This window comes from Podarcis tiliguerta (assembly GCF_965153285.1).
Source record: "Podarcis tiliguerta genome assembly, chromosome: 10".
In the NCBI taxonomy this organism is placed as follows: domain Eukaryota; kingdom Metazoa; phylum Chordata; class Lepidosauria; order Squamata; family Lacertidae; genus Podarcis; species Podarcis tiliguerta.
Genome location: NC_139543.1, coordinates 63,402,076 through 63,423,425, shown reverse-complemented (window position 1 = coordinate 63,423,425; position 21,350 = coordinate 63,402,076). Strand labels below are relative to the sequence as shown.

The 21,350-nt window shown below is 46.3% G+C and overlaps 2 protein-coding genes across 51 annotated transcripts in view; one reads left to right on the top strand and one right to left on the bottom strand.

The window, feature by feature from the left end:
• Positions 1 to 21,350, bottom strand: part of LOC310659256 (uncharacterized protein) — a 516,050-nt gene that overhangs the window by 320,729 nt on the left and 173,971 nt on the right. The window lies entirely within an intron of this gene.
• The window catches only part of CELF2 (CUGBP Elav-like family member 2), a 523,411-nt gene that overhangs the window by 350,252 nt on the left and 151,809 nt on the right, over positions 1 to 21,350 (top strand). The gene's annotated exons all lie outside the window — the stretch shown is intronic.

Below are 21,350 nucleotides of genomic sequence, written 5' to 3'. Positions count from 1 at the left end.
AACGACTCCTTGGCCGAAACCCTGCTGGTCAATGTAGACACCACTGAGCTAGATTAGGGAAATGGGATAGCTCAGTTAGCATATGGTGCTGATGGTGCCAAGGTTGCAGGTTCGATCCCTGTATAGGACTCCTGCATTGCAAGGGGTTGAACTAAATCATGGGTAGGCAAACTAAGGCCTGGGGGCCGGATCCAGCCCAATCACCTTCTAAATCTGGCCTGCGGGCAGTCCAGGAATCAGCGTGTTTATACACGAGTAGAATGTGTCCTTTTATTTAAAATGCATCTCTGGGTTATTTGTGGGGCCTGCCTGGTGTTTTTACGAGTAGAATGAATGCTTTTATTTAAAATGCATCTCTGGGTTATTTGAGGGGCATAGTAATTTGTTCTTTTTTTCCCCTCTTCAAAATATAGTCCGCCCCCCCCCCCCACAAAGTCTGAGGGACAGTGGACTGGCCCCCTGTTGAAAAAGTTTGCTGAACCCTGAACTAGATGATCCTCAGGACCCTGTCCAACTCAATGGTTCAGTGGTTCTAGATCAGGCATGTCCAAAGTCCGTTTCGGGGGCCTAATCCGGCCCGCCGGTCAGTTTAATCTGGCCCCTGTGGCAATATACATCTTGGGGTAAAATCCTAAAAAAAAAAGCTCAGCAACTTCAATCCTAAAAAAGTTCAACAACTTTGGGGTTAAATTCTGGCCCTCTTTGAAAAAATTTGGGCACCCCTGTTCTAGATGGACCAATGATATAGCTCAGCACAAGGCCTCTTCCTATGTTCCTTTGAAGGTGGCAGGGACAGGGATGTGATGGAGGGGAAGAGGCCAGCAAATATGCCTCCACCGTTCCCTTATGAATTCCGAAACATATGAGACTTCAAACACTTGGCAAAGGGTTTCAGTGCCTTTTCACTGTCAGAAGGGTTGGTTATGGGGTGGAGGCATGCACTCGATTGCTCAATCTTTGAGGATGCACAACTTATCTGTCACATCAATTTTAATTTGTTTCTTAAATGCAGCTTGTGACCCATATCTTGGCTACTTTTCTGATAGCAGGTTCCCCCCCCCCCCCCGATAAAACTTTGGGACAAAGTCAAAGATGGATAACTTCCCAGTGCTGTGTGTAGGCTTAAAGTCTCGGTGAGGGTGTTGTGGCTAATGATGGTTTGTGCTAACCACTGCTTAGAACTCGGGAGGTGATTTGAAGATCCAAACATCCGGCGGGCAAACCTTTTTTTTAGAGCTGCTTGTCTGCTTCTGTTTTTTACCCTCTCAGCTTCAGGACTTCCAAAGTTTGTTTCTGTCTCCAGTTGGGGGAACTGATGAAGGCACAGCAATGGCTGTTACTATAGTTTGTCAGTTGAGACATCATGCTGAATCTCAGGTAGCTCAAAATATGGTTGGCAAACCCAAAGTAGGGCTTCTGATAGTAGCTTGCTAGCCAATCGCAAACCATCAGTTGTCAATGCAGGCACCATGCCAAACCATAGTTTGCAGTAACCATGGTCTTATAAGTGGAGTCATGGTTTGATTTTCTGACAGGCAAACCGTAGTTCAGGCCTGTTTGTTTTGTTTTACGTTTACTCAGCCCTCCCCCTTCTATGGCACAACAACCTCCGGCTGCAGACCAATGACACTAACTGGCTTGTCAATTTGGACATTGTGCCAAACTGCAGCTGGCACGTGAAACATACTTTTTATGGTATCCCAAGGTTTTGTGACTTTTGCTGTGCAAACCAGCTCAGCTACATTCCTGGAAATCAAACCATACCTTTTATTATTCTGATTTGCTGACCTGTTGCAAATCATGGTTTGTGAATTTTGACTTTGTGCCAGTTCGCGGTTAAGCTGCCTTAACCACAGTTAAACAGTGGCGTCTGCCTGGATTTGTTTACATCAAAGACCTTTGGGCGGAGGGCTCTGCGATTGGGCAGTTGACAAAGGAGCATGTTCTAATTGGCATCCTTACCTTCAAGCATCTTCCCAGTGTCAGTGATTCAGAATGCTTGATTGTTTTTTGCTGGCTCTGTTCCACTTGACTATCTATGTATACCCAAGCTGAGCATCTCCCGGCAGGGGCAAAGAGAGGATCTCTTTGAGCTGTTTTTGAGGCTGCTGTCTGAGTTTCTTACAGTCCCTGTCAAAAACAACCGACAGCTCCTGCTTTCTCCTCTGCTGTCATTACCAACTGCCTTCTCTACCCTCCAACTACAAATGTCCTACTTCACTTGTTTTCCTGCCTTCTCTGTGCTGCTGCCAATTCTGTGTGGCAGGAGCTGAAGGCAGAAGCAGAGAGCAGTGTTTTCCTAGGCACTTATCCTTCAGCTCTCTGGAAATTGGGCTGAAAAAAAGCCTCCATTCTACAAGCCCTAACTTCTGTAATTGGGACAAGTTTTGCAAACTGGAAAAACTGTCCAAATTAAAACTTTTCTAAAATTTGGGTCTGCAACAAAGTTTGCATTTTTGGATGTGCTGTGCATGTGTGTATAGATTTTTTGGGGGGATAGATTTTTTATTTTTGTATCTTGTTTCTTTGCTGAGTTGAGAGAGAGAGATTTATTCATGAGCTTATAACTAAATTATCATATGCTGCAAAGTTCGCTTATGTGATTTGCTGCCCAGAGGTATAGCGATGGCCACCAGCTTGGAAAGTCTTAAGAGACATTTAGACAGATTCATGGAGGATTAAGTCTTTCAGTGTCTCCTAGTCATGATTATTTTAGCTTGTAGGCAGTGGTGGCTGGTGCCCATTGGGAGTGGTTGGGCGGAAGGCAAGGAGGCCAACTCTAGGTGGCGCCAGAGCCAGCTCACTCTAGTTTTACCCACGCCCTTTCCCCTGGTGATTTATACAAAGCCAACACTAAGATTAAGGAGGAGGAAACAGACAGGTACTGGACTGGTGGCAGGAAAAAGGGCTGCCGGAGACCTAGCCACTGTGATCCACACGACGGTCACCTCCAGACTTGATTATTGTAACTGCCCTTGAGACTGACCCAGAAACTCCAGCGGGTGCAGAATGCCGCGGTGAGACTCCTTACGGGGTCCTCGCCATGGGATCACATTCACCCGGTGCTATACCAGCTGCACTGGCTCCCAGTGGAGTACAGGATCAGGTTTAAGGTGCTGGTTTTAACCTTTAAAGCCCTATACAGCCTAGGACCCTCGTACCTACGGGACCGCCTCTCCTGGTATGTCCCATGGAGGACCTTACGGTCTTCAAACAAAAACATCTTGGAGGTCCCGGGCAACAGGGAGGTTAGGTTGGCCTCGACCAGAGCCAGGGCTTTTTCGGCTGTGGCCCCAATCTGGTGGAACGCTCTGTCACAAGAGACTAGGGCCCTGCAGGACTTGACATCTTTCCGCAGGGCCTGCAAGACAGAGCTGTTCTACCAGGCCTTTGGCCAGGGCACAGCCTGACCCCCTCCTTTGGCAATCCTCACAGAACTCTAGCCCAATGGTTGCCATTAATTTGATTTTGAATTGATTTTAGAATGCTGTGTTACTTTTATTGTTGTTAGCTGCTCTGAGCCCAGCTTCGGCTGGGGAGGGCGGGATATAAATAAATAAATTATTATTATTATTATTATTATTATTAAATACATTTGTGCATACTATATTTTTCGGTCACTCTCTATAACAACACTGGAATTAAATACTTTTCTTGTCTCAATGTCCAGTTTGTAAAATAACAAGTGGATTCCGGCCCAGCTTCTCGCTGGCATAATTGCCAAGGTGCAGTCTTGGTTGTGGACTTATTAAAACCAAATGCACATATTTGCAGAATTGAGAATGTGCAAAACAAACTGAGACCTGTCTAGTGACAGTTTTCCCTTTATTGCCTTCGCCTTTGTTCATGCTTGGTTAGCCTGGGACCTGTCTGTGTGGACACAGAAAGGAGAATAGACAAGATGGTACGGCTTCTCTTCCTCCTCCCCCCTTTATTTTCCTGGATCAACTTTAACTAGGATCCGATCATTTGAGATCTCTTTGCTGTTGAACCTTTCTGTTTGCTAGCTCTTATTCTTTGGAGTTAACAAGGCAACCCCTCTTTTCTACCTGGGGGAGCTGAAGGCTCAGAGATGCTGCCTTCCGCACACAACACTTATGAAAGAATAGATTTCAGTTCCCCCAGAGGTAGTGATGGCCATCAACATGGCTGGCTGTAAAAGAGAACCAGACAGGTTCACAGAGGACAAGGCTATCAGTGGCAGCCAGACACAATGGCTGTGTTCCACCTCTGCTGCCAGAGACCCTATGCCTCTGAATAGCAGTTGCTGTAAGTGGGAGAGCACTGTTGGCGTCAGGTCCTGCTTGTGGACTCAGGTGTATCTGAATGACCACTGAGAACAGGACACTGGACTAGGTGGTCTCTTCCTATGCTCTTTTGATCCCCCTACATCCCACCTCGGTAACTTAGATCTGTGGGTGAAGATCTGTTGACAGTGCCTCAGACCCTCGCAGTAAAAGATGCTATGACTTGAGCATGCTATTTTAGCATTGCTCCACCTGTTCTTTGGAATTCTCATCCCATGGGAGCGAAGCAAGCGCAAACACGGTTGTTCTTTTGAGGCTTGTTGCAGACTTGTCTTCCTGGCCTTACTGAATTAAGGTAAAGGTAAAGGGACCCCTGACCATTAGGTCCAGTCGTGGCCGACTCTGGGGTTGCGGTGCTCATCTCGCTTTACTGGCCGAGGGAGCTGGCATACAGCTTCTGGGTCTTGGGGCCAGCATGACTAAGCCGCTTCTGGCGAACCAGAGCAGAGCACGGAAACGCCGTTTACCTTCCCGCCAGAGCGGTACCTATTTATCTACTTGCACTTTGATGTGCTTTCGAACTGCTCGGTTGGCAGGAGCAGGGACTGAGCAACGGGAACTCACCCCATCACAGGGATTTGAACTGCTGACCTTCTGATCGGCAAGTCCTAGGCTCTGTGGTTTAACCCACAGTGCCACCCGTGTCCCGAGCTTCCAGAACTAGTTCCCCTTTATTTCTGCAGCACTTCATTCTTGCTGGCATTGGTTTTTTTACGAGTTGTGCTATGTTCTATATTCTACGTTTATACACCACTCGCCTCTCCGGTGGTCCTCCCTGGCTGTAAATCTCCCTCAGTCCAGAGAGACCGGTGATAAGCGACCCCTCCCTCCTGAGAGGAGCACACTTGTCTTCTGGCATATCATAGCAGAAGAAAGAGTCCATCAGTAGCTCTAAACTACTTTTACAGTCTATGTACAGAGAATCCATCAGCATGTCTGTGCTCTTTGAGCACCAGTACAGAGCACAAACAGAAGTGAAACCAACTTCCAACAGTACTGAGACTTCCTGTCTCGTGCTCTCTCAGACACTCACATGATAAACACAAAACATAGTGCTACTGCTAGAGCAGCATGGATGGATAAAAATACTAACAGCACACACTTGTTTGTTTGACTGTCTGGTTGTTACCTAAGAGCACAGGAAGGTACCTTACGGTGAATCAGACATGCGGGCCTTGGTCTTATTTCATGTGGGTGGTGAGAAATGTGGGGAGAGAGGGGAGAGGTGGAGAGAGAGAGAGAGCACATACTAGTGTGGGGTAGTTGTTAGAGTGCTAAACCAGGACCTGAGAAACCAGGGCCCAAACAAACCTCACTGGGTGGCCTTGCGCCCAGTCACTGCCTCTCAGCCTAACCTACCTCACAGGGTTGTTGTGAGGATAAAATTGGGGCAGAGAGAATCATAGAATCATAGAGTTGGAAGAGACCACAAGGGCCATCAAGTCCAACCCCCTGCCAAGCAGGAAACACCATCAGAGCACTCCTGACATATGGTTGTCAAGCCTCTGCTTAAAGACCTCCAAAGAAGGAGACTCCACCACACTCCTTGGCAGCAAATTCCACTGTCGAACAGCTCTTACTGTCAGGAAGTTCTTCCTAATATTTAGGTGGAATCTTCTTGTTTGGATCCATTGCTCCGTGTCTGCTTCTCTGGAGCAGCAGAAAACAACCTTTCTCCCTCCTCTATGTGACATCCTTTTATATATTTGAACATGGCTATCATATCACCCCTTAACCTCCTCTTCTCCAGGCTAAACATGCCCAGCTCCCTTAGCCGTTTTTCATAAGGCATCGTTTCCAGGCCTTTGACCATTTTGGTTGCCCTCCTCTGGACACGTTCCAGTTTGTCAATGTCGTTCTTGAACTGTGGTGCCCAGAACTGGACACAGTACTCCAGGTGAGGTCTGACCAGAGCAGAATACAGTGGCACTATAACTTCCCTTGATCTAGATGCTACACTCCTATTGATGCAGCCCAGAATTGCATTGGCTTTTTTAGCTGCCGTGTCACACTGTTGGCTCATGTCAAGTTTGCACATGTCCTTCAGTTCCTTGGCGAAAAAGATGGCATGTAAATGTGATAAACAAATAATAGAAGTGAGTGGCAGAAAGGGGGAAGGCAGTGGCAGCACTAAAGAAAGAGAAAGAAGAGGCTGCATTCTGCTCAGGTTCCTTCTCACTGCTGGCGTGCAGGCCTCCACCAGATTAACCTATAGGGAAGGCAACCCTTGACAGGAAAAAGGTTCACCCCTAGCTGACAGTTGCTGCTCAGGGTTTCCTGAGCTCTCCCATTCTGCTATTGTCTCTTGGCTTCCAGCTCTGCAGAAACTTCACGCAGGCTCTTGGGGACAGTAGGGACTGGGCTGTCTTGGTAGCACAAATGGCATGGCAGGATGCTGGAAGGCCAGAGAGCCCATGAAAGAGGAAATCCAAGGGGATACGGCATCAGCACATGTCTTGAAATGGCAACCCAGTCTTTGAACGAGCTCTGCAGGCTTCTCTCCTGGATCATTCACCCTACCTCTTACAAGCCTCTCCTTCACCACAGCAGCTGAAAGAAATCCTTCTGTGTGTCCCATTAGCTTGAATTGAAGTATTTTTGCCTACCTGGGTGGTAGACCGGGTCGCCTTTCTGCTGGCATTGAAGCATTTGAGAAGCGGATTTCGGCAGCAACATCGGCTCATGCTGTTTTCTTCCCTTACAAAAGCAATATAGAGTATTGCATAAATGTGTGCCACTTTGCACACACATACACACACAAAGAGAGAGAGAGAGATGGGTATTTTTTTTGTATGGTATAAGTGTAGAACACTTGCAAAGAAGATTTTGCAAAACATGGCAGGTGCATGGAACTCAGTGGCGTAGCGTGGGTTGTCAGCACCCGGGGCAAGGCAAGTAATTTGCGCCCCCTAACCCGGGGCAAGGCAAGTAATTTGCGCCCCCCCCCCCGCTGCACTGTCCCTCCCCCAGATAGTCCCTCGCTTTCTCTCCGCACCGCACCGCACGCCTGGCACCCTCTCCCTCCACAGTGGGCGGTGACCCGGCAGCTCGGATCGGATTCGCACAGCCAGCACTGCAGTGAGTGAGAGTGAGTGAGCCAGGTAGGGGCAGAGAGCTGCGAGTGCGAGTGCACCCCCCCAGATGTTGCAGCCGGTGCGGCCGCCCCCCCCTGCACCCCCCACGCTACGCCACTGATGGAACTGTAGGCATAACAGATGCAGAGCCTCAGTGCAGATATCCACATAGCATTTGCAGAGAAGTGGAAAGATCCTGCACCTCCCCATTTTTTGGAGTTAGGAGTTTTTGGATCATCGTTTCCACTGCCCAAGGTTTCCAAGATTGTGATGTCATCTTAGGTTGCCCATTGGTTTCCCCTGGCCTGATTCAGCTATAAACAGCTTTTGGGTCAGGCTGGAAAACGGGTAGTGCCTGTTGTGTTGGCTAGATCCGGGGCTGATCCATACATTTGGAGCACATCCAGTTGCGCATTTAGAACACACGACTTGACCAAGAGAATTCTACTCCACTGTCTGCCCACCTACCTGCTGGGTGTCTCCCTGCACCCCAGTTTGAGGGTTCCATAAATCCTTCTTTTCCATTCCACCGGCTCTCTCAGACCCCACCATCACGGCACTTCCTGACTGTGGAATTTGAAGCTGGGTAGAGATAAAGAAAGAGAAGACTCAAGTAAGAGAGGTTACAGGTCAGGCTGCTGATTGGAACAGCGCAGGCACTGGCATTGGCGATCGATACTATTTCGCTGCCTCAGTAAATGACTTTTGTAAGAAAAGTATCACTAATGCGTGATGCAGGTTTATGGATGAAACACGGTGCGCCGTGGAGGGGAAGAATCTGTGAGACGCAGAGGGAAGGGCTCGCCTTGGTACCAGATGGAAGTGACCTTTGAGGGGCAGGGGGAGAGAGGAAAAATTGAGGTCTCCAGTCAAAGGATGCGTTGAGGTTGTTCTGCAGATTAAGGCACCAGAGATTTCATGAAAAGACAGAGGCCCAGAAGAGGCTACAATAACATACCATGTGATCTGAAATACATTCAGAATGAGGGGTTTTGAAATGAGGAAGAAGAGTGGATGATAGCATACTTTTTCTCTCTCTCTAATCACAGTCTCATCCTTTTGTTCCCAGCATTTGGGTCCATTGTCTAGGAAATGTGGGCTGAGGCAGAAGTCACATAAAAGGTCCATAGGAGAGCAGAGCATGAACCCTCTAAGATCGGGTGAGCTTAAGCTGTGGCAAAAGATTCAAGCATGCTTGATATATATAAGGCTTGGTGCACTAGCTAATGAGCAGCCCTCTAGATGGGAGAAAATACAGGCTTCTGCCTGCATTGAAATTGGGAGAAGGAGGGTGCGATTGAAGTTTTGCAGCATCCAGAAACATTATGTCCGTGTGGCTCCTTCAATTATTTTTTTTCTCAGAGAACTTGCTCTTGTGATAGTGAGACAGCAGCTTTTTGTATGATCGTGTTGTTGTTGTTTAGTCGTTTAGTCGTTTCCAACTCTTCGTGACCCCCTGGACCAGAGCACACCAGGCACTCCTGTCTTCCACTGCCTCCCGCAGTTTGGCCAAACTCATGCTGGTAGCTTCGAGAACACTATCCAACCATCTCGTCCTCTGTCGTCCCCTTCTCCTTGTGCCCTCCATCTTTCCCAACATCAGGGTCTTTTCCAGGGAGTCTTCTCTTCTCATGAGGTGGCCGTTACCCCGACAAAGATAAAAGGCTGTCGGACCCTGCCCCAGGTTGCGGGAGCAATGTTGCTGTTTGCTAGTACCTGCCTGAGACCCTGTGCCTGACCCTGCCTGGTTTCCTGCCTCGTGTCCTGCCTTGGTCCTGTCAGACTGACTCCTCACAGAACCCTTGGTTTTGGGACCGGACCTGGACCGTGTTGCTCGGGTTACCCCCAGGCCCAGCACACAGGGCCTTCGTGAAGCAATTGCTGAAGGTAGGAAGATAGGAAGAGGCCTTGCAGTGGGTTTATCTAGCTCTGCGTGTCAACATGAGCTGGCAGTGACTTTGCAGGGTTTCAGGCTCCCAACAGCCCTACCTGGAGAAGCCAGGGATTGAACCTAGAACCTTCTGCATGCAAACCAAATGCTTTGCCACTGAGCTATGGGAATTGACTGTGGGGTGGCAGAATGCGAGGCTCCAAGACAAGGACTACCCCTTTAAGGATTCCCACTTGTCGGAAAGCAGGCAGAGCCTGAGAAGGGGATTCTGGCCCAAGGAGAATGAAAGACCTCCATTGAGTCCCAGGAGTCTTGGGAGTATGTTGCATTCTTGGAGCTATCCAAGGTCCTGGGATTTTTCCCTCCCTCCTCCCATGTTCATTGTGCCCTGTGGACTCCTAGTTGTCTATAGGACACTAGTGACCTGCCCAGAAAACCATTTATTCGCAATCCTTTACTCATGATGAGATGTTCCTTAAGGAACCAGATCTTTTTTTAATAATGAAAAAGTTCTTTAAGGGGAACAAGTACATAAATTAAAGCAGAAATGTCCCCATTAGATTGTTCCTGCATTTCCCTTCACATCATTATTGCCTAATCTATGCCCAGGAGTACATAGTTTTAAGAGGGATGTGTCAGTCTTTGACACTGTAGATTAAACTCGGTGGTGCATAAATGTATGATTATTTGAAAGGAGAGAGAAAGAAAGGAAAGGAATCTTCTGTCTGGTACATTATAGCTTTCGGTTTTAAGGAGCTAGTGTTTCCAAGATTGTTGCACTGTCTTACAGAAGAATAAAATTGACTATAAAGAGAGGCGTATTTATTTGTATAATAAGCTGTCCCCTTCCCAGAATTAACACTGAGTGACTTATATTTGAAAGAATAAATGAACTGTAAATTGTGCTGGAAAGTTCAGGCGGGCATGTTTCAGTTGCATTTCTTTTAATGAGCCCACCCAATTAGTGATCTCTGGGACAGATACCATAGATCCGTGATTAAATTTTTAATTACTTTTAAGCCACAAAGCAGAGATGCAAACAATTGTGCATGGTAATTTAAAACAAACATCAATCTGTGTGTGTATGCGATAGAAGGGAGGGGAGAGAAAACCACAAGAGTATTATGACTGCACCCTTTAGATGAAGGTTGGAAATGCAGAAATGAAACTCGTTGCTTGTGCAAAGGTATCTTGGCTTCAGAAGAGGGTTAGGTAAATCCATGTAGGAGAACGATCAATGCCTACTAGCCACAATCACTGTATTTTACCTCCACTGTAGGAGCAGCAGAGTTATACCTCTGAAAACTGGTTTGCTGAGAACTGTGGTTGGGGAGAGCCAGTGTGGTGTAGTGGTTAAGAGCCCTAGTCTCGTAATCTGGAGAACCGGGTTCGCGTCTCCGCTCCTCCACATGCAGCTGCTGGGCGACCTTGGGCCAGTCACACTTCTCTGAAGTCTCCCAGCCTCACTCACCTCACAGAGTGTTTGTTGTGGGGGAGGAAGGGAAAGGAGAATGTTAGCCGCTTTGAGACTCCTTAGGGTAGTGATAAAGTGGGATATCAAGTCCAAACTCCTTCTTCTTTTCTTCTTCTTCTTCTTCTTCTTCTTCTTCTTCTTCTTCTTCTTCTTCCCATAGGGATTGAGTTAGACGCTGGTTGTGAACTACCCATAGGTATTTAGTTGGCCACTGTGAGAAGAGGGAGCAAGCTTGTTTTCTCCTGCTCTGGAGGGTAGGATTCGAACCAGTGGCTTCAAGTTACAAGAAAGGAGATTACTGTATTCCAAACATCAGGAAGAATTTTCTGGTCGTAAGAGCTGTTCGACAGTGGAACCGACTCCCTCAGGAGGTGGTGGACTCTCCTTCCTTGGAGGTTTCTAAGCAGAGGTTGGGTGGCCATCTGTCATGGATGCTTGAGTTGAGATTCCTGCCTTGGAGTGGGTTGGACTAGATGATCCTTAGGGTCCCTTTCATGGTTCTATGAGAACACAGTACATGTTCCAGACAGGCCTTTGGCCTGATCCAGGAGGGCTCTGCTGACATTCTTAGGTACACATACCCCATATGGAAACTGCTTAGGGAATTGGATGGGAAACCTCACTGGACTGAAGATGGTGTGAATACCATTGTAAAGTACTTTGCACATTAACTGCTGTTCAGACATTTCACTGCTGGGTCTGAGAACAGCTTTTGGGTAGCAAAAGAGGTGTCCCCAAAGAACCCGTAGATCTGTTCAGTGCCATTCGTTCCTCTGTTATTTGCTGCTCTTTGGACACTGTTTATTCTATGGGTTGTTTCTTCTTCCTAGGGCTTGCCTGCATTTTCCGACTAGTGGTCACATTTCAAATTTTGAGAGAATTGTTGGGGCTGAGTCTGAGGCACCTGCCTAGGAGCACCATTGTAAATCTTCATGGGCGTTGGGTTGGTGACCCCTCTCCTAATGTCACCCCAGCCAGGAGACATGTAGTGGTTGTGATGATATCACAACACCTCAGAGCCAATCAGATCTGACTACGGCAAACAAAGCAATGCTTTCTGGCTTGTCCATATCGGTGATCCTTGTCAGTGAGGAAAAATGAAGTCCATTCAGAACGAGAGCAATGCTTCTTCAGAATGAGGGCAATGCTTCTTCACTGAGGGCAAATGAAGTCTATTCAGAATGAGGGCAGTGCTTTTTTCCCAGTAATTTCCCCAAATCACTAACAATGGAGGGGAGGTCTATCAGTGCTGATGAAAATGTTCCGCCTTCTAGATCAGCCATAAATAACAGCCCAGCTCACTAGGGATTAGATTCACATTGTTTTTGTTTTTGTGAGTAAAAGCATATAAATGTTAAAGATAAATAAATAGATCTAAGCTGTGGGATAAAACAAAGGACTAGGATATATTTATATATGTTCTCTCTCTCTCTGTCTATCATCTATCTATCTATCTATCTATCTATCTATCTATCTATCTATCATCTATCTATATACTGTTTCCCCTCACAGAGTGGCCACATTTTTTTCTTCTCCTCGCAGAAAGATCTATTTTTCTATTGCTTCGTCCCTCACAATTTCCTCTCCATTTAATGTCAGGATATTTAAACAAGAGCTTTCCTTTCTTCTGTTTGCAGATCATGAGATATAAAATTATTGTTGTTTCAAGTTGGACAGCATTAACCTGAGTGATTCCACCAGGGCCCTCTTGTTTCTATAGCAAAGTGTTATGCGTTTTCGCTAGTTCAATTAGATTTTTTTCCCCCTCCCTTTGGTGTCAGTTCTAATTCGCTCGGCTCAAATGTGTTGGAAATACTCTATGGAGAGATTCTCTCCTCCTCGCCTCCTCCTGCATCCCTTCTGATGGCAACCTTGAGATCTTCTGTAGTTCTGCAGCTTAAAGTCCTAATGCTGCCTTTTTTCCTGTTTCTTGGATACTCTTAAGTGCAAGCCATAAGATGCAAAAAGATAAATTGCTATGTATGAGAGAAAGAGAAAGATGCAAATAGTTGGAACAAGCTTGTGCCCCAAGGAGGTCACTTTGGTGATGCCAACACAGCAGTTTGCTTCACCCTTGGAGACACACTCCATTTTCTCTCTAGGCCATGGGTAGGCAAACTAAGGCCCGGGGGCCGGATCCAGCCCAATTGCCTTCTAAATCTGGCCCGCGGATGGTCCAGAAATCAGCCTGTTTTTACATGAGTAGAATGTGCCCTTTTATTTAAAATGCATCTCTGGGTTATTTGTGGGGCATAGGAATTTGTTAATATATATTTTTTCAAAATATAGTCCGGCCCCCCACAAGGTCTGAGGGACAGTGGACCAGCCCCCTGCTGAAAAAGTTTGTTGACCCCTGCTCTAGGCAGATGGATGCCAGCAATAGCATCAACGGGTTTTTTTACTTGCTCAGATTGCCTGCACGCAATACTTTTAAAGCACATCCAAACCACATTTCCCCTTCTCAAAGAACTCTGGGCACTGTAGTTTAGCCCTCAAAGAGTTCCAGTTCCTAGCAGCCCTTAACAAACTACAGTGCCCAGAATGCTTTGAGGAAGAGAAACCTGTGCTTTAAAGGTACAGTGGTACCTCAGGTTACATACGCTTCAGGTTACATACGCTTCAGGTTACACACTCTGCTAACCCAGAAATAATACCTCGGGTTAAGAACTTTGCTTCAGGGTGAGAACAGAAATTGTGCTCCGGCAGCGCAGTGGCAGCGGGAGGCCCCATTAGCTAAAGTCGTGCTTCAGGTTAAGAACAGCTTCAGGTTAAGAACAGACCTCCGGAACGAATTAAGTACTTAACCCGAGGTACCACTGTATAGTGCATATGCAGCCTTGGACTAGGAATTCTTATCAAGCCTCGTACTCCAGCAGGACTGAGCAAGGGTAACACAGGGCAGTCTCTATTATACTTACATTTGGGTTTAAAACCTTTGCAAAATATTTTCAGATTTCAAATGAGAACATGTTGTCACTCTGCCTCTGACAGTGGCACTCTGACAGTGTCTGAGTTTCGTATCTTCTGCCCCTTTATCTATGAAAAGGGGATTCTAATAATGTGCAAGGAGAACTTTATTGAGAATGCCCAGCCTCATTCCCAGCTAGAGGATAAGGGGGAAATTCAATTCAGCTCACATTTGAAAATGAACTTATCAGATTTGCATGTTCCAAAACAATATGAGAACCGAAACACAGCTATCCTTCAAAATTTGCCCTTATCCTTCAAAATTCACAGCTTTCCAAATTTTGCAACACAATTCTCCAACCAGTCTTTACAAATATGCATATATTAGGGGGAATTGTGTATAGAAATGAAGATTTTAGTGAAAATACAGGAATGCATGATGTTAAGAGAAGTTACTTGAGAATAATGTGCGTATTAGTCAAAACTGCAGACAAAAATGTGTTCATTATTCATACTAAAGCACTAAAGATTTTTTTCATGAGGATTTGATAATGTGTGTGTGTGTGTGTGTGTGTGTATTTACAAATTGCTGCAGAAATGTGGTGAACTGAATTTAAGATGGCAAAAACGAGAAACTGAGGGAATTGAAACAGAACGATCCTTCCATCCCTATCCTCAGCCATATATATATCTGTCTCTGTTTTCACCTCCTCCTTTCTCAACTATTGGACGATGTTAAGGGCAAACCTATCAAAACTCAAAACTCATCATTATCAGAATGCAGCACTGAGCTTCCTTTTCTTCAGCCCTGCCCCACTGACTGCAAGTTGCAGGGGCTGATCAGTAATGTGCTGCTATTTCCACTTCCTGGGGGGGGGGGGAAGAGTAGACCCTTTTTCTTACTGCTGTGTTGATACTGCCCTTGTTCCACTGCTTCAAGATATGATCGCTCCATTGCTTGGAGTCTTACCATGTCCCTGAAAAGCCTATCAAATTTCTGTCTGAAGTAGAAGGGGAGGAATGTTCTGAAGCCCTACCAGCTGCATCAGGTCTGCTGCATTTTTATCTGTCCATCTGTGCCACTGTGGTTGTAGCAGGATTATGAGTGTATAAAATTCCACTCCCAAATAAGTTTGTGTTGCACATCAAATAAAAACCATGTCGCTGGGAAACCTCATAATGTTGGCCATTAAATATGTGTTTAGAGATTTGTTGTTGTTTAGTCATGTCCGGCTCTTCGTGACCCCATGGACCAGAGCACGCCAGGCATTCTGTCTTCCACTGCCTCCCGCAGTTTGGTCAAACTCATGCTGGTAGCTTCGAGAACACTGTCCAACCATCTCGTCCTCTGTCGTCCCCTTCTCCTTGTGCCCTCCATCTTTCCCAACATCAGGGTCTTTTCCAGGGAGTCTTCTCTTCTCATGAAGTGGCCAAAGTATTGGAGCCTGGAGCTTCAGGATCTGTCCTTCCAGTGAGCACTCAGGGCTGATTTCCTTAAGAATGGATAGGTTTGATCTTCTTGCAGTCCATGGGACTCTCAAGAATCTCCTCCAGCACCATAATTCAGAAGCATCAATTCTTCGGCGATCAGCCTTCTTTATGGTCCAGCTCTCACTTCCATACATCACTACAGGGAAAACCATTACGCTGCATTTATATACTTTCCTAGATGGATGCCCCTAAAGCGGTAGGAGTGTTTGCAATCTTCTGCATGGCCCAGGTTGCCATTTTGATTTTGGATTTTTTGAACATGCAAGGGGAAAAGAGAGCAGGGAGGATTGGCTAACAGGCTGCTGGTGTCGTGATGGCTCCTAACCACAGGCGCCGAGTTGCGCCCAACATTAGGGGGGCTGACGTCACGTGCATGATGTGTGCATGTGATGTGGCACGTGCCACGCACATGACAACTGGGGAGCTGTAGAGGCCTCAGCCCCATAGAGTTGATGACTCTGCTCCTAACTGTGCATCAAGGAGACAGTTTCTTACAGCGGTTCCTACAGAGCGGAATATTTTAGGGACTTGCCCTAGGCAAAAGGCCAAAAGTTCACTCCCAAGCTGCGAAAAAAGTGCATAGGGAAAGCCTTCTGGAGCAAGACAAAGGCCCATCTAATCCAGCATCGTATTCCCACAGTGGCCACCCAAATCCTTGTGGGAAGCCTGGAAACAATTCAAAAACACAAGCTTAGATTCTTCAAATATTGCTTCCAGTGGTGGGTGAGGAGGCAGCCTTTGGGAACAGTGGACAAGGTACTAATTCTTGAAGGCTGTCTAGTCTGTTCATTTTTGACTTCCTTGTTTCCTTCCACCCCCACCTCCCTGAAATTATTAAAGTTTTTATAAAACGATACGTTTTATTTATTGCTTTTCAAGTACTGTTTTCACTGAGGGGACCGCTTCCCTAAATATATAACATTGCTTTCTTCCCCCTGTCTGTTGAACTAATTAAGTGCTACATTTACTGAGGGAGGGGAGAGAGAAAAACCCACCACTAAAGACAATTTTAAAAGTAAAAAAAGCCTTTGTTTTCAAATGGAAACGGTTCTTCCCTTGAAGTTCTAAACCCAAGAAATGCTTTCTGAGCTGCGGCTACGTCCTTCTTAGCTGAATAGAATTTGCTTTCACCCGAAAATTCTTTCATTTTAATGATCTCCACTTCGCTCCGAACCTGCCCCCACCCTGGCTTACGAAATTCTTATATACGCATAAGTTATTATGGAGAGAGAGAGAGAGAGAGAGAGAGAGAGAGAGAGAGAGAGAGAGATACGGCCCATTCTGGATTGCTCTAATATGTGTTTTAGATATCTGTCAGCCCAGCTAATATTTAAATAACTTAAGACAATGCATTGAACCCTTGATGTGTCTCTGTGTGCATAATTTCAATGCATAATACATATACATGATCTAGAACATGTATCTATGTTCAATGCATTGTCTTCTTTAACTAGAAGTGCATGCTATCTTATTTAAATGCAAATTTGCATGGCGCTTTACAGAAGGTTAAAATATATTGAAACTGTTAATGCCATAAAAGACCGACGGGAGGCATGCCAAGTCTCTGTTACAGAACACCATCGTTCCTCTGCCTGAAAATGTGACACATTCATACAGGTTTGGAATTTTCCTGATGTAAGAACGGATGCTGCTAATTGCAATGACATTGTATGGTGTTTCAGTATATAAAGTGATAGCGTTCAACTATTAAACTATCTCAAGGTACTCAAGGCAGTACAAAGCATTTGCTGGTTCCATAGATTCCATGGAAACCTTGTGTCATATTTAAAAGCTCTGCACACAGGTTTACCGTGACTGGAACAGGGGCAGCCACCTTACACCAGCTTAGACTGTTCTGTCAGTAACCCAGTACTGTTTGGGTTTTAGGCCTCTCCAGGATCTCAAGCCAAGTTTCCTCTCCCAGAATTGTGACCTGGTCCTTTTAGCTGAAGATGACAGTCATAGAACATGGGGCCTTCTGAGTCCAAACTATGTGACCACCACTGATGATAGATGATAGATGATAGATGATAGATGATAGATAGATAGATAGATAGATAGATAGATAGATAGATAGATAGATAGATGATAGATAGATATAGAAGATAGATAGATAGATAGATAGATAGATAGATAGATAGATAGATAGATGATAGATAGATTTTATAATACATTTTATTATGGCCCCAGACCAGTTTTACATACCATACTAGATGAGCATAAAACACAATAGAATTAAGTTTGGATTAACAATAAAATATAGCAATATCTCCACCCCCATCGTTCAGCACGGACACTGAGATCCAGCGCTGAAGGCCTTCTGGCAGTTCCCTCATTGCGAGAAGTGAGGTTACAGGGAACCAGACCGAGGGCCTTCTTGGTAGTGGCGTCCGCCCTGTGGAACGCCCTCCCATCAGATCTGAAGGCAATAAGCAGCTATCCTATCTTTAAAAGACATCTGAAGGCAGCCCTGTTTAGGGAAGTTTTTAATATTTAATGCTGTATTGTTTTTAACACTCGATTGGGAGCCACCCAGAGTGGCTGGGGAAACTCAGCCAAATGGGTGGAGTATAAATAATAAATTATTGTTGTTGTTGTATTATTATTATTATTATTATTATTATTATTATTAATTCTCCTCCATGAGTTTGCCTAATCCAGGGTTTCCCAAACTTGGGTCTCCAGCTGTTTTTGGACTACTGTTCCCACCATCCCTGACCACTGGTCCTGCTAGTTAGGGATGGTGTGAGTTTTAGCCCAAAAACAGCCGGAGACCCAAGTTGGGGAAACCCTATCTAGGCTGGTGGCCAGGTTGGTTTGGCATAGCTAGAAGATTTAATACAAATATGCAGAAGTGCCGGTGTTTCATGGCGTGGATGAGGCAATGGCATAAACCAAAAAGTGATGTTTGGGTTTGTTAAGCATGGGAAACAGTTTATGGAGGAAAGTGTTATACACAGATGGACGCTGTTGGAATGCAGGGGATCCAGATCAGCAAAAGCTCTACAACCTTTTTGTGTCCGGATTTTTACTCCTTGAAATATGACAACCCTACCCTACATTGAAAGCTCGTGACTTCCCACGTGACTTCTATAACCCCCAGCACCCTTGGTGAATATGCAGGGTGAGGCAGACCATTGGTTTGTCTAACTCAGTGCTGTCCACACTGACTGGCAGCAGCTCTTTGGGGCTCCAGATGGGGGACATTCCTTGTCCTACCTGGAGATGCTGGGTGTCAGGTGTGTGTGCAGGAGCCAGGCCCTGTGACCAATAGGACTTTGCAGGACTGGGGCCTTCCTAAGTTTGTTCTGAAGAAGCAAAGCGCGGACATACAGGTGAGGCTGATTGGTAACTCACAGCACCTGGTGGCAAGAGCTGGGAAGGAATATAAGGTCAGCATTTCCCTTTGGCTCTTTGCCACAACAACACGCTTCCTTCCTTGCTGTGTTTGGCTTCTTGCTTCCTGATCCTTGAACCTCGGCTTCTTGACTCCCTGCTTCTTAGTCCTTGGTGCCTCCTCGGACCCTTGGCTTCTTGACTCCCAGCTCACTGACCCTTGGACTCTTGGCTTCCTGACTCCTGGCTTCTGGACCCCCGTTACTGCTCCCACCCTGCCATCTTGCCCTGGTCCTGATGTCCCCTGCTGGGACTTTGATCACCCATGAACAGGACCGTGACACTGGGGATTGAACTTGGGGCCTTCTCCAGGCAAAGCAGATGCTCTGCCACTGAGCTACAGAAGAGGTGGCCTTGGTGGTTTGTGTTTGACTTGATAGGCCAGTTCTGCAGCATAGATGAACCTGACCAAGTATCCCTTCTCCTTTCTAAGGCCAATCCAATTATATTGCTTTCATTGCACCTCCACATGGCACTTGACTCATGCCATGGAAAGTTGACTTCCTGGCATGGAAGGTTTCTCGCAGGTGCTCCGAGCTGGCAAAGCACAATGGCAGGGAAACCAACGTCAACCAGGCACCTGGCTGGCCAGCTGGCAACCTGGAAGAACAGAGAGATATCCTTGTGGCATCTCTCACTGACAGCTACCCAAACTGGAGGGAGGGAGGAAGAACTGAGGGTTGTAGCCCAAAACATCTGGACGGCAGCACATTATCTACCCTCGCCTTACAGGAAGAGAAGATGGGCAGCAGAGGGGTGCAGATTTTTTTCCCTCTCTGCCTGCAGGTATGAAATAAATCGTTGATTTAATACCAACTCTGCATGTGGCCAGAGGTACTATCCAGGTTTACTTGGTTGCAGGGTGCCAACTCTGGCAGCAGAACATCTCAGGCTGGCTCTGGAAGCAGCCCTTATTTCCTTAATAATGAAGTAGTTTAGCTATGGTAAAAACAACAAACAAAGCAAAAAAGCCCAGCCATCCAAATTTGCTCTCCGCTAATGTTGATGAATGAGTTGGTCAACGTTTGTGTCGTGTTAAAATAGTCCTGGGTGGGTAGAGACAAACTCCTTAAAGGCTTGGCTGACGTGTGTGTGTGTGTGCACTCACACACCCCTCACAGGCTTAGCTCAAAAATTAATTTGTCATGACCCAGGTGCGGCGCAGTCTCCTTTATCGGCAGATGGTTTTCTGTACGTTCTCTGGGAGACACGAAAGTCATCATGTAGTCAGTGAGACAGTAAACAGTCATTTCCAATCTGCTAATATTTTATGTGAACTGGCACTGTATTCTGTATATCATTTATCTTCCTAATCCTTGTTTTGCATTGACTCCCACTTGAGCCCTAGAACATTACAGCTGGGCCTGGCAAGTGGGTGGAAAAATAGCCTTATTATTAACTGAAGTTGAAAACATAATGGCTTTTTTTAATGTCTTCATTCACAGATGCAGTCAGGCTAAATACTTTAAGTATGACAAAAATGCTCATTTCTTTTTTGAAAAAAGAAGGAAGAAGAAAATTCCTATTGTCCGTTTCCATTGCATGCGAAGACCCCCTGCTGGAGGCAACTAACATTTTGTGGGGAACGATTCTGTATTTTATTCCATGCGTTTGACCATGTCCACTCCAGCTTCTGTACCCTTCCATTTTGTCTGTTGGGGATTCATAATCTCCAGGGTGCACTCAGTATTTGGAAATTGGTATTTGGATTCCAGTCCAGAGTTCAACTATGATGTCACAGGTTGTGTGGCTAGGGATAATAATAATAATTTATTAGTTATACCCCACCCATCTGGCTGAGTTTCCCCAGCCACCCTAGGAAGCTCCCAATCAAATGTTAAAAACAGTACAGCATTAAATATTAAAAACTTCCCTGAACAGGGCTGCCTTCAGATGTCTTTTAAAGATAGGATAGCTATTTATTTCCTTCACATCTAAAGGTAGGGTGTTCCACAGGGTGGGCGCCACTACCAGGAAGGCCCTAGGTCTGGTTCCCTGTAACCTCACTTCTCGCAATGAGGGAACCGCCAGAAGGCCCTCTGTGCTGGATCTCAGTGTCCGGGCTGAATGATGGGGGTGGAGATGCTCCTTCAGGCATACAGGACCGAGGCCGTTTAGGGCTTTAAAGGTCAGCACCAACACTTTGAATTGTGCTCGGAAACGTACTGGGAGCCAATGCAGATCTCTCAGAACCGTTGTTATGTGGTCCCGGTGGCCACTCCCAGTCACCAGTCTAGCTGCTGCATTCTGGATTAATTGCAGTTTCCAGGTCACCTTCAAAGGTAGCCCCACTAAGAACGCATTGCAGTAGTCCAAGCAGGAGATAACTAGAGCATGCACCACTCTGGCAAGACAGTCCACAGGCAGGTAGGGTCTCAGCCTGTGTACCAGGTGGAGCTGGTAGACAGCCGCCCTGGACACAGAATTAACCTGTGCCTCCATGGACAGCCGTGAGTCCAAAATGACTCCCAGGCTGCGCACCTGGTCCTTCAGGGGCACAGTTACCCCATTCAGGACCAGGGAGTCCCCCACACCCGCCCGCCCCCTGTCCCCCAAAAACAGTACTTCAGTCTTGTCAGGATTCTGTCTCAATCTGTTAGCCGCCGTCCATCCTCCAACTGCCTCCAGGCACTCACACAGGACCTTCACCGCCTTCACTGGTTCTGATTTAAAGGAGAGGTATATATAACAACGATATAACAAGGCATCGCTTTCTGTTGTGCCCATGCATTCGTCACACGCAGCACCATTTCCATTCTGCTGCCGTTTGTCTTCCGCCAAAAACGACATGGTTTTTCTCACTGTCCTTT